The sequence below is a fragment of the Atractosteus spatula genome, unplaced genomic scaffold (assembly GCF_055471065.1).
Source record: "Atractosteus spatula isolate fAtrSpa1 unplaced genomic scaffold, fAtrSpa1.hap1 Scaffold_54, whole genome shotgun sequence".
Classification (NCBI taxonomy): Eukaryota; Metazoa; Chordata; class Actinopteri; order Semionotiformes; family Lepisosteidae; genus Atractosteus; species Atractosteus spatula.
Window position 1 is genome coordinate 154,787 of NW_028296884.1, and position 12,507 is coordinate 167,293.

The 12,507-nt window shown below is 38.9% G+C and overlaps 1 non-coding gene across 1 annotated transcript; it reads right to left on the reverse strand.

Annotated features, from left to right (window-relative positions):
• Nucleotides 1-12,434: 12,434 nt before the first annotated feature.
• On the reverse strand, nucleotides 12,435-12,507 carry trnar-ucg (transfer RNA arginine (anticodon UCG)). The gene has a single exon. It is a non-coding gene; the product is annotated as a tRNA-Arg (tRNA).

The window sequence follows — 12,507 nt, forward strand, 5'->3', positions numbered from 1 at the left end:
ACATGAAATCAGGCCAGATTAACTGATCATTAATTAATGTTGTATCTACTTGTTCTGATAATGACACACATCTGTAATCAGTAGACAATGGGAAACAACAATCACAATTCAGTTCTTATCTCAGAATTGCAGGACATATAGACCTTCTGTTGTAGTGCAGTGTCTCTCAATGTAAAGGTATAAAAGTGCAGGTCAGTCTTACAGCCTGAGAGACACAGCAGGAGACACAGTAACAAGGTCTCACTAGGACAGTGACTGTGTGGGTACTGTACAGGTTTTCAGCTGTACAGTTACTGGATAATCTGAAATCAAACGCCTCATAACCTACAGAACTACATACATTAAGGGAAATATAACAGTATTTTAACAGGGATGACTCAGAAACACAAGGCATATCATAATGGTATTACTCAGTTAAAAACTCTAATCTGACTTCAGGATGAATCCTCTACAAAGCTGCACAGTGCTCTGACATAATCATACTAAGATCCTTTTTCAGAGGGTAGTGTGGTCAGGAGACTCCGACATCATCATAGTCACATCCATCTTCAATGGGCTGTGTGGCCAGGAGACTCTGCACTTCAGGAGAAATGGCAGAGACACCTGCCAGAGACACACAGTCAGCAGAAGAGGTGAACAGGGTACAGAAAACAGAGTATTTCATACAGAAACAGACCCTCAAGATCTCATTACTCAAAGAAACAAGGTTGTGGAAAAGATATAAATTGTGTGAAGCATCTGTCAAGAGACAAAATACATGTGGCACAATCAACACTGAGAAACTTGCAATGGGCATTCTTGCCATTATGTGAAAATGTTAGTGAAAGAAGTCAATACTAGAATTTAATAATTATTAATTATTTACTGAAAGGATATATAGGAAATTATAGCTATGTTCGCCTTTTGTTTAGAGTGTACACATTTTGGAATACAAAAGTTTATTCCAAAAAATCACTAGTAACTAGCTTCTGATATCTGGGTACATTGCTTCAGACCTAGTAGCCCTTAATGTAAAAAGTCCCAGAAGTATGTCATGGCAAGAATAGAAAATTAAAAAATACAGAATATGTGCCCTCCAGATTTTTTCATATCCCCCATGAAACAGAAACAGAATCATCAAAAACAGATGTATGTCTTAGATCATGTGTCTCGCTTAAAAACATCTAAAAATGTTATAATGTAATTTCTATAGTACTGTACATAAAGTCCAGTAGAAATCATATTTATTTACATCCATGTAATATTTTGTAAATCCTCCCTTGTCAGGGATTACACTTACGGAACACCTCCTATAATAGACTGTTAGCATCTGGCACTTCTGAGGGGAGATTGGTGAATAACCTCATATGCACTCTTCAGAGAGCTCTCTGACTTTATCCATGATGACACATTTGTTGTGTTTAATCCCCTATTTCGGATGAGTATAAGTATTGTTACACATGCCTACCAGGGTTTTCAAATGCTCAGGTAATCCCTGCTGTATTTGTGTAATTGTTTAATTGTGAAAACATCCCAATAGGTACATTTAAATTTAGAAGAACAGCAAGTGAGATTAGGATAAAATCTTTCTTCCAAACTTCTGTTATAAACTCTATAGAAAACAGAATATATGAATAGGAAACACTAATAGAATAATAGATGTTTATTCAGAAATGTATTGTTTCTTAGCAGGGATTCCAGATGGGACTCCAGAGACTGAGTCAGACCCACTGTAAGAAACCCTCTTTCTCAATGTGCTGGGATTAAACCCTGAAGACCCCCTGGCAGCTGAACCACAGTTAAGGTCTGGTCCTGGGTCTAGTTGACTTTGGAATGGTTCCCTGTGAACTATCTGAAGACCTGCTGAACCTCCCACGCCCACTGTGAGCTCCCCATGGCTTCCACAGCCCTCACCTGAGATGGGATCATTCTCATTGTTCTCCACATCATCATATTCAGACTGCAGCTCATCACAGAGGAGTTTTCCTGGGAACAAGAAAACAGTATTTTAGTAATTACTTACAGTATGTGTTTCACCTAGTAAATTAATTTCAATAAACTGCCATTTTCTTCTTCTACTTCTTACTTCTTGTGAATGTGGTTAGATTCTATATTTTAATTCCTTTAATTACTCCTAACTACGTCAAACTATTTCATCCTCTAAAATGAAAAGTTTACTCTTCCGTAGATACAGCTATCTGTCTCACACTATATCTCAATAGGTTGTAGGAAACCAAGAAAAAAAGGTTTGTAAATAAACTGTCCATTATTCAGACTAAAAATATTTTAATATCATTACTTATATGCAAAAAAGTGTAACACATTTACTACAGTCTTGACACATATGAAGGCAAGTCGTCATCAATTGTATGTGTGGCTGTATAATTGTGTGTGTCTGTGGAATTGTGTCTAGGAAGATACAAATGAGGAGGATCTGGGGAAATATGTATCTTATGTTGACCACAGAGTGGCAACGTTTCAGTTTGATTTCATACAAATGAAAATATTTTAGATTATATTAAACACATATAAGATGGAATGGAATGAATTTGTTATTTTAGCTATAAAGAAATTGTTTGAAAGAATGCAAAAAAATTACATTGGTATTCTAAGAAAATAAATATTATGAATCTTTTTGCCATTAACAGTTTCACGGTGACTTTGCAGGTAACACGTCCATTTTGAAAATCATCTTTCGAACGTGATCAATATCTGAACCGGAAAAAAATAATAAAAAATGGCGAAAATCGAGAAAATCGGCTCTTTAGAAATTGGAAATATATTCGCGAGAGGAGTCCTTTTCTCAACGATTTACACTTTTTGCAGGAGTCACTTCTCCCAACGAACATCTGCAGGTTTCCGTAGTGTTCCTGCAAAGAGTGATCAATTTGAGACTGGCAAATGTCCCGATTTAATTGAACAAAGCTAGATACGCATTTTCTAATGCAGCCTTCATTACAAGACAGTTTATTTATCGAAAACGTGTTATGTGAAAAAGAGTAAAACAAAAAAATATGGATGACAATCTTTTAAAGCTGAAGATTTTACTTATGAGAAATTGTCATCTTATGTAGATGCTTTTCAACCGATGCTTTTAGAACTTTGCTGTCCTTCCTGCATCATTTTCAGTCTTATAAACTGTGTGGGGGTAGCAATCACTTGCTATTTCTCAAATGCTTCCATCATTTTTCTTTCACGCTAGGACGCGAGTGTGTGCATGTGTTTGGTTTTCATTTCACTGATTCTCATTGAAGATTTGGGAATTAACGACGAAAGAATCAGTAGCCTCGGAAAGCGGAAGCTTTGGTTCTCAACGATCCTGAAGACACGCCCATGTAGAGCAGCGTGTGATGATTTGTACTACAAAAGACCAAGTGCTCAAAGTGACGTCCGCGTTTACCGTTGAGACATTTCATCTCGGGCGCACTTTTAGAAAGCAAAGAAAGAGCAGTCGCGTTGAATCAGCAGAGTGGCGCAGCGGAAGCATACTGGGTACATAACCCAGATTGTCAAGGATTGTCAAATTCTCCAACAAATCTGTGATCTAGTTTTAAAATATTTTTGCGTAGTATAAATGAATTCTCCCGACAGCCAGTTAAAGCTACAATTCCTCACGTGAAAATGGTTTTCTTGGACATTGACTTAGGTACTTAATTTTTTACTTGTAGTTCCACACGAGTAAAACACACACATTTCCTGCAAAGTTCAAGAGGGTTAACGTGTTGCGAAGAAATCCCATTAATTGTTAACGGAGATTATGTTTACATCAGAACAATCTGAAGCGCATCCCTGAGTGGGCTTGAATCGCCAGCTCTTTGTTTAACAGCTGCACAGAGAGACACCCCCGTTGCTTTTCACCATTCACGTTTGTAGTTAAAGGAAATAAAATACTGGCATTTTCCTGCCAGCCCGCAGTATTTCTTCTGCACTGACGAAGAATAACCAAGAACTGTATTTAATCTTTCGCAGGCTGTAATTTTCAGAAAAAAAGAAGTGAATACTTGTATTAAGCTAAATCAAGCCGACGGAGATGAACTGCTGTTGTTTTTCTCCACTTTTCTTTAAAAGGAGAAAAAATCACTGGCATTTGTTGTTTTTTTTTTGCAATATTTCTTCTGTCCGGATAAGCAAGATTTGTATTTTATCTTTCAGAAGTTGTATGACTTTCTTGAAATTCAGAAACAACTTGTTCCAGAAAAGAAATGAACACTTGCTTCAAAGTTAATGAAGAAGTATATCTCTCTCGCTGCGTGTGCTCGTATCTGTCCATCTCTCTCTGGCAGTCTGTGCAGAGTATCTGAAGGGGATGTAACACCACTTGGCAAAGAAGAAAAATCCTCAGAGGCAGAATAACAAATCATTATTCTCTTCTCAGTCAGATTCACAGCTCAGACTCACACTCAGACAGAAGCAAAATTTGATTACCAATTTTCTGGAGTGGTGTCATCTTAACCATCTCCAGCTTAACACCAGCAAGACCAAAGAAATGATCTTCAACTTTCAAAGGAATAAGTCTCCGCTGAACCCTGTTTCCATCCAAGGTGAGGACATAGAGGGCGTACATTCCTACAAGTACTTAGGGGTACACCTGGATGATAAGCTGGAGTGGTCTGGTAACACTGACGCCCTGTACAAGAAAGGTCAGAGCCAACTCTCTTTTCTTAGGAGACTCAGGTCCTTTGGTGTGTGTGGAACACTGCTACACATTTTTTATGAATCAGTGGTGGCGGCAGCCATCTTCTACGCTGTTGTGTGCTGGGGCAGCAGCATCATGACAAAAGATGCAAATAGGCTCAATAAACTTATAAAGAAGGCTGGCACTGTGTTGGGAATGAGCCTTGACCCCCTGGAGGTGGTGGCTGAGAGGAGAATGCTGACCAAGCTCACAGCCATCATGAACAACACCTCTCATCCGCTTCATGGGACTGTTACTGGGCAGTGGAGCACTTTTAGCAACAGGCTGCTCCAGCTACGGTGTTCAAGGGAACGTTTCCGCAGGTCTTTCCTCCCGGCGGCGGTCAGGGTGTATAACGCTGCCCTAGGCTAGGACTGTTAGCCCTTCATTTGCTCCTCTATGGACAGCATGTTTACTCCATTGTACTTTTTGGACAATCAGTCTGTATAAACCTATGCACATTTTGCACATATTTTATTGTTTTTACAGTGACTATGATCAGCACATTTTGCACACACCTACTGTATGTACTTATTTATTTATTTTTATTTATTTTGTTGTCTTTTGTTTTATAACTATTCTGATGTCTGTTTTGCTTGTCTTGGGCTGGACTGCTGTAACACATCAATTTCCCTACGGGGTTTAATAAAGTATTGTCTATCTATCTAAGCTCAACTCCATACTGTTCTTTGTCCTGACAGTCCAGATCCAGAGGACATTCAGACAATCAGTGCTGCTACATGAATAATATCAGACAGAACAGCCTGAACTCAGGTCACATCTCCCCCTTTTCTCCTTCCTCCCAGCCTCTTAGAAACACAGTAGAGCTCCCAATTCTCCATTCTGTGAACTGGGCTCAGGGGTCACTGATCTGGCAGCTGTTGGCTCTGTTCCAGGTCAGAAGCAAGAAGCTTCTATTAACCCTTTCCAGGACCTCCAGCCCTTCTGTATTACTTTCTTTACTGTATGTCAGCCTCCAAACATGTTTCTAAGTGTTTTATAATGCAAGTGAGTGTGGAATGATCTTAGTATTTATTTTATAAACACCAGTATTGACACTCTGATCATCATATTGATTATTAGTAGCTGATGGTCCAATGGTTGTGACTACTATAGTGACCAGTTGACCAGTCTGTAGCTCTGAGCAGTGGGACTCAGATCACACAGAAGACCTGTCTGTGTGTGATCCACACCAGCCCTGGGATTCAGCTGCTCTCACAAGTGTCTCACAGACAGTCTTATGAATTTACAATTAGATGAAGTCTTGTAACAGTTATACAGTTAATTTAAATAATCAGACTACCTATGGAACTGAGAACTGGGTGGAAATAAAACCAGGATACACATTTTAACCTCTTGGATCAGGAATCTGATCCTCCTGGCTTCAATACTCTGAAGATTCGTGTAAAACCGTTAAAAGTGCTTATTTCAGGGACTCGTGCTCGTTCTCTACTCCTCCACACAGAACTCCACACTGAAGTATTTAAAAAGCAAGAAATACTATCACTATGCAATCTAATGCAATTGAGCTCCTACAAATGTAGCAGTCTGATGAAATGATATACAGAATTAGGTGACAATATCGGAAGATGAACACAAAATTGAAATGCACAAGATTCATTTTCAGCAGCAAAAATGCACTCGATTATATTTTACAAGAAAGAAACCTTACATTCACCCACTACATTAGCAGAGAACAGTAGGACAGATAGTAAGTGTCACTGGACACTGCATCACAGAGGCCGATCTCTTCTCCTTCATTATGCTTACTTACACACTCATGATGAACTGTCCTCCAGCGATAGTCAGCTGGCATCACTGTCTCAGACATGACGTTCATGTACATAATATACCTTAATTGTACCTGGCACTGCATTATAATAATTTGATCAAAACAACTGATGAACTAATAATAATCAAATTTTTCTTTCCTTCTTTTAGTGGAAAAAGACTTTGTCCAATAAAGATGCACCAGGCACGCGGACACAGAGAAATACATTGAAAATTCTTCAGTAACTGCAGGAGACACGTGCCTGTATGTTTCAAACGTTACTGACAATTGTTCTGCTTTCAATAATCACCAAACCACAAACAAATATTATAATCAGTTACTGCAAGAGAGAACAAAATGATTATTTTAACAATTATTATTATAATTTTAACTTAAGAATACTTCCTGTCTATTTACAGTATATTTTACATTAGTGTTTCCTTCCTTGAAAAAACAAATCTTGCTGGTAAGAATGGTAAGAGCTTTGCTTTGAAGCTGCAACAACCTTGGTTTGAATCAGTGTTACTGTAGGACAGGAGTAGACTGAAGAGTCCCCTTGTGCTGTTTGCTTATATATTGGATTATATAAATGCAGAAATCGAAGCCTATCTAATTTTCCTTTCTGCTAAAGACATTTATGTGTTTGGGAAGCATTTTCCTGTCCTTTATGTTCTTGCTAAGCAGTTTCTACATTTTCCTCCTATTGTGATTGTCAGTGAGTACAAGTAGACTGGAACAGTGCAAGACAGGGAAAAAAACCCTAGCTATTGGGAGTGATATTTGAACCCCCACCTCCACTTAGAGACCAGGGCACATAAGCAACATGGAAAGACAAGACTCAGCCATCCTGACGAGTACTAGAAAGCACTGTGCTGAATGCACCCATTGTGTCCAATTTTCTGAAGCTTTAGGACAACTGACACCCGGATGAACACGTGGCGTTTAGCATGACAGTCTTGAAGGCAGGCAATGATTTGTTCCAATAAATATTTTATTGTGTACTTGTTCAAAAAACACAGTCTGTGCGTCCCTAAGTCAGTTTTTCAGGGCATCGAATGATACTTCTAACCTATACTAACAGCTCACCTGATCTGTTTGTGATCACACCATGGAGTGGGGGCTGTACCAAACACACGTTCCTTTTTACACTGAGACGATCATTTATAAATTGGGTGTGAAGAGAGACAAACATTGTCAATTCAAAAGCAGTGCAGATTATGGTAGGACAACAGAAGGATTATGAAGTTATTTTCTTCTTATTATAGAGATTCGTACAGTGCAAGACATTTAAAGACTTAGATAAAGGAACGTCATGATAAGTGAAACGAGCACGGACAGGGTTTGAAACTCCGACTTTCTGTTTACGAGACAAAAGCCTTAACATTTGGCTACCTTGCCTGCAATGCCACCTCCTTCCAATCAAGGCTAACACGTTTTTAAAATAAAATGAAATAAATATTTCGGTACAAATTGCAATGAGAAGAGGAACAGAACAAATATGATTATTACTTTTCAAATTAATTCTATTGAAACTGATTCAATTACATGGGGGCAACAACAACAAAACTGTGATTCTTAACAAGGAGATATTTGGCAGCAGTGGGATTCCAACTCATGCCCTCAAAGGGGCTGGAGCTTTCATCCAGCTCCTTAGACCACTTGGCAAATTACTCTGTACAGTGGCATTTGTAGTCTGACCTTATGGTGTTACAGTATGTAGAAGCAACCCCACCTCCTTTTTCTGAGATGCTTCCTCTTACTTGGTGAAATATTTTCTTCTTTGGTCCTTTGAAAATAGTTCCTTTGTGAAGCAGGCTTCAGACGGTGCTTATAGTGCCCTTGAAGTGATTTTATTTTTACAGGAAGACGCATTCCTAAATGTATCTCTCCTGTTTTTAAAAAGTTTTTTATACAACGCATGAATAGTATTCTACAACGGCGTATTTTATACAACGCACAAATAGTATTCTAATTGCAGACTGCAGATCTGTGCAGCAATCTTACTCGATTTGACTGTAATTCTGAAATACCTTAGCAAACATATTCAGGTTTCCTTGAACCTTTAATAAAAAAGCTACATCGTTTCCAATCTCTGATGTCACTGTAAACTCGGACGTGATACTCCGCAGATGTGCAGTGTGCCTTTCCTCTTGTTGCATTCAAGAGTACTCACTGCATGACCTCCTCACTGCGTGCCCTGTACTCTACAGTGATTTCATTTAGATCAGTGGTTCTCAAACTTTTTGGACCAAATACCACCCCTAATCCAACCAAAGCATCCAAGTACCACCTACAAGTCATCATCTCATAGGAACCCCAGAAATTCTCAATGACCAACATGAGCGTGTGTGTGCGCACACAATCACACACACACACATATAATAAATATTATAATAATAAACTTTATTTGATATAGCGCCTTTAAAGGTGGCTTCTCAAAGTGTTTTACAGGAAAAAAAAACATTAACAACAACTAATAAAAAAGCACCATTTCAGTGAGAGGGGTGAGCCTGTTTAGTTGAGCAAAGCAGAGGTGAATTAATTTTTCGAGCCTTGATACAATTTTTCGAGTCTAACAGATATTAAATCGTCAGGCATTTTCTTGACGGCAAAGGTCTCGCGGTGGATGTTGTAATGCGTACATTATTTTCTGGAGCAACCTCTCTAATTCGTGCAACTACACCGTTATGTCGGCTTGTCATTGCTCTAGCACCGTCTGTACAAACTCAGACGCATTTTATCCAGTCGAGGCCATTCTGTTCGATAAATTTATTCAGAAGCTGAAATATGTGCTCTCCTGTAGTTCCTGTTGGTAGCGGTTTACAGAACAGAAAGTCTTCATGGGACGTACCCTCAAACTCGTATCTAACGTAAACGAGCAAATTGACCAAATCGACTACAGACTCATCTAATTGCAGTGAAAAAAATCTGCTCATCTTAACGCGCTCTATCAGTGTACGTTTGATATAATCCTTCATTTCAATAATTCTATGAATGACTGTGTCTTTCACGGGGAGGGGGGCAGCAGGTCGAGCTGTTTAGCAGCTTTTTCTCCACACTTAATATGTGTCAGCTCTTTTGCCAACGGTAAATAAGGTTCTTCAAAATAGTGTAGCTTACCTGCTTTAGCAATCTGCAAGCTTGCATTTTTCCGCGTTTCCGTTTTTATTTCCGTATTTATTTAAAGTTTTTATTTCATGCGCATGGGAGCAAAACACAGAGACGCTCGGTGTATTTTTCTCAAATTAGAACAGTTATTAAATATTTTTCTGGTATCACGCTTTCGTGTGCTCACAAGATTACCTGCGTTCGTAGCACGTATTTCTATGCATTCCTGTGTTTACAACGTTGGCATTGTTCCAAAATCACACACATTCTCCTTTCTCCCTATTTGCTGGAGATACAGTAGCTTTTTTTAAATACAATTGGTCACTTGCATCCGTAGCACGCATTCCTATAGAGTGGTATAGAATTACAGAGTATCTCTTGTGTCCACTGAAGTATTAGCACGCAATGTATCGTAGTACATAGGCTGCGTATTCGACACGTATTAAAATACAAAATATGAAAACCCGTCCCGATTTTTCAGCGCACACAACACAGTTCCAGGGTCATTTGGCGTACCACCAGGCGGCACGCCACGTACCACTGCCGGTACGCGTACCACAGTTTGAGAACCACTGATTTAGATTATCTACTTGGAGTAGAGTGACAAGATCACCTTGAACAATTTCGGTTTGTGAAAGGAAACACTAGAGAAAATACAAGTGATGAACATTTAAAATAACCACAGTACAGCTAGAAAAGTGAAAGATAAAAGACGATTTATAATGACATTCACAATAGATTTAAGAAAAGCACGACTTGAATCCTGGACCCTCAGATTAAAAGTCTGATGCTCTACCGACTGAGCTATCCGAGCTCTAGAAGAAAAGACACTCTCAGGGTCCTCACAAGTCACATGTCTCTTCTTGTGCCAAAGCGCAGTCATACCTGACCCATCTGGAATGACCACTGACAGACTTTATCCAGAAGCGACAGCACCATCATTCCCAGTAGAATGAGAGAGAAATACAGCATGACATGGAGAGTCAAGGGTCTCCCACAATCCATCTTTCCTCACATGACTGATTTTTTCACTAACATTTTGACCTTTTCACAGTCCGATTTTTTCACATTTAATAAGATCTTTTAAACAACAACATTTAAGAAAAAAAAATGGAACATTTCTTTGAACAATAATTAAAAAAAAATCTTTCCATGCCTTGGTTGTATAAGTGTGCACACCCTTTATAAAGGAAGTTGTAACTATGCTGAAATTTAACCAGTCACATTCCAGATCATGTACAAAGGTTATTTGCCTTTGCCAGACATCAATTGTATTGATTCTGATTAGTCCTAATTTATATCAGCTGATCTCATATAACCAACTGATCTGGGAGAACAAACGTTCAAACTGCACGGCGGAACTTGAAGAGAAATCCATTCACCAAAGAATGTTGTTACAAATTATCCGCCGAGCTGTTTTATGTATCCAGCCACCTCTTTCCTTCCTAGTTTGCAGTGAGCACAATTCTTTCAGTTTCTTCTCTTGTATTTTCCTTGCTATTTTACTGTCCCTTTCCCCCAAGTGGAGATGGATCTGCAACCGAAACCCAGTTTTCGCCCTGTGTTGCTGCAGCTCAAGTCTGTATGAGGAGAAGGAGTTACACAGCTCCAGTTGTGCAATCGGTCAGCGTGCGGTACTTCTACAGCAGAGTCATGCCGAGGGTTTGAGTTCGAACCTCACCTGAAGCAGTGTAGCCTGTGTCTTAAGCTACCGAAAGCAACTGACGAGCTTAGGTGCTTTTAGGTATTTGCTGGAGATTTGGTCTAAATAAACAAGTAAAGGTTTATTCCAAAGAAGGCTCCACAGCCAAAACATTATGTTTTCTTCTCATTTCAGCATGGAATAAACCTTTCCTCATTCCTTTGCAGCCCATGCATGCTGACACAGCTACTTACTTAAGTTACCATCAGCTGTGGACCTCCAACTGACCTGAGTGATATCTACTTAGATGAGAGGAGCACGATGGAGTACCGAAAACTTGAAAAAGCTCTCGCAGTTAGATTCTGTGTTTTTGTTGTTTCCCAGATATGTTTTTAATGTTCTTTTTCTTTATTTTTTGAAGTTGTTTCATTTGTTTGTTTGTTTTTATAGTTGTTAGTCCTCTACAGGGATTTACCTAGGTTCCCTGAAGACTTCTCGTTTTGTGGTTGTTGTGTTTTCGTGTTACAATTTTTTTTTTCTATTGATAGGACCCCCCGCATTACTGTGGGACTAGTTAACTTTAGTTCTTACATTCTACCTGAAATTGCCTCAATAACTACAACTCTTTTTTCTATATTTAACTACAGTTGCTTTCCAGACACCGCAACTATTCACGATGAATCTTATGAATACGTCTTTATGAATAATAGTATTATTTATTAATAATTAACTTTAATGTATATTTTTATTAGTAGCTGTATTACAGGTAATGCATGTACAGCCTTTAATATGCGATAGTGAATTTGCAGGTATCTTGGGGAGGGAAGAGAACTGAAATTTAGGAAATACATATTTAAAGGGGGTGCAAGTCACCTCTGTCACATCTGGGTGTTAACTGAATAGATTTGTGGCATTATTTATTGTGTTTTAACTCTATACTTGTGTTTCTCAGGAGACGGCAGAAATATTGGGGATTTGTGGCTACAGAAAATAGTTTGAACTTTACAGGCAAATGTAAGGTTATGTTTAAGAAAAAAAAAACTTATTTTCAACTTTTTCAACGTGATTATTTAAGACAGTTGTTCGGAACAGTATGTCTTCTCATATCTGTGGCTGTGGTCCTACAATAACGGTGATGAAACAGACGTTATGTGCGGAAAGAACTGGAGATGGAACAGGAGACTCACCCAGTCTATAGTAAGGTTGTGTAGGACCGCACACACTAGGAAGAGTGTTGAGTAGCGGGTGTAAAACCTTCACGAGCCAGACAGGAATCGAACCTGCAATCTTCTGATCCGAAGTCAGACGCGTTATCCATTGCGCCACTGGCCC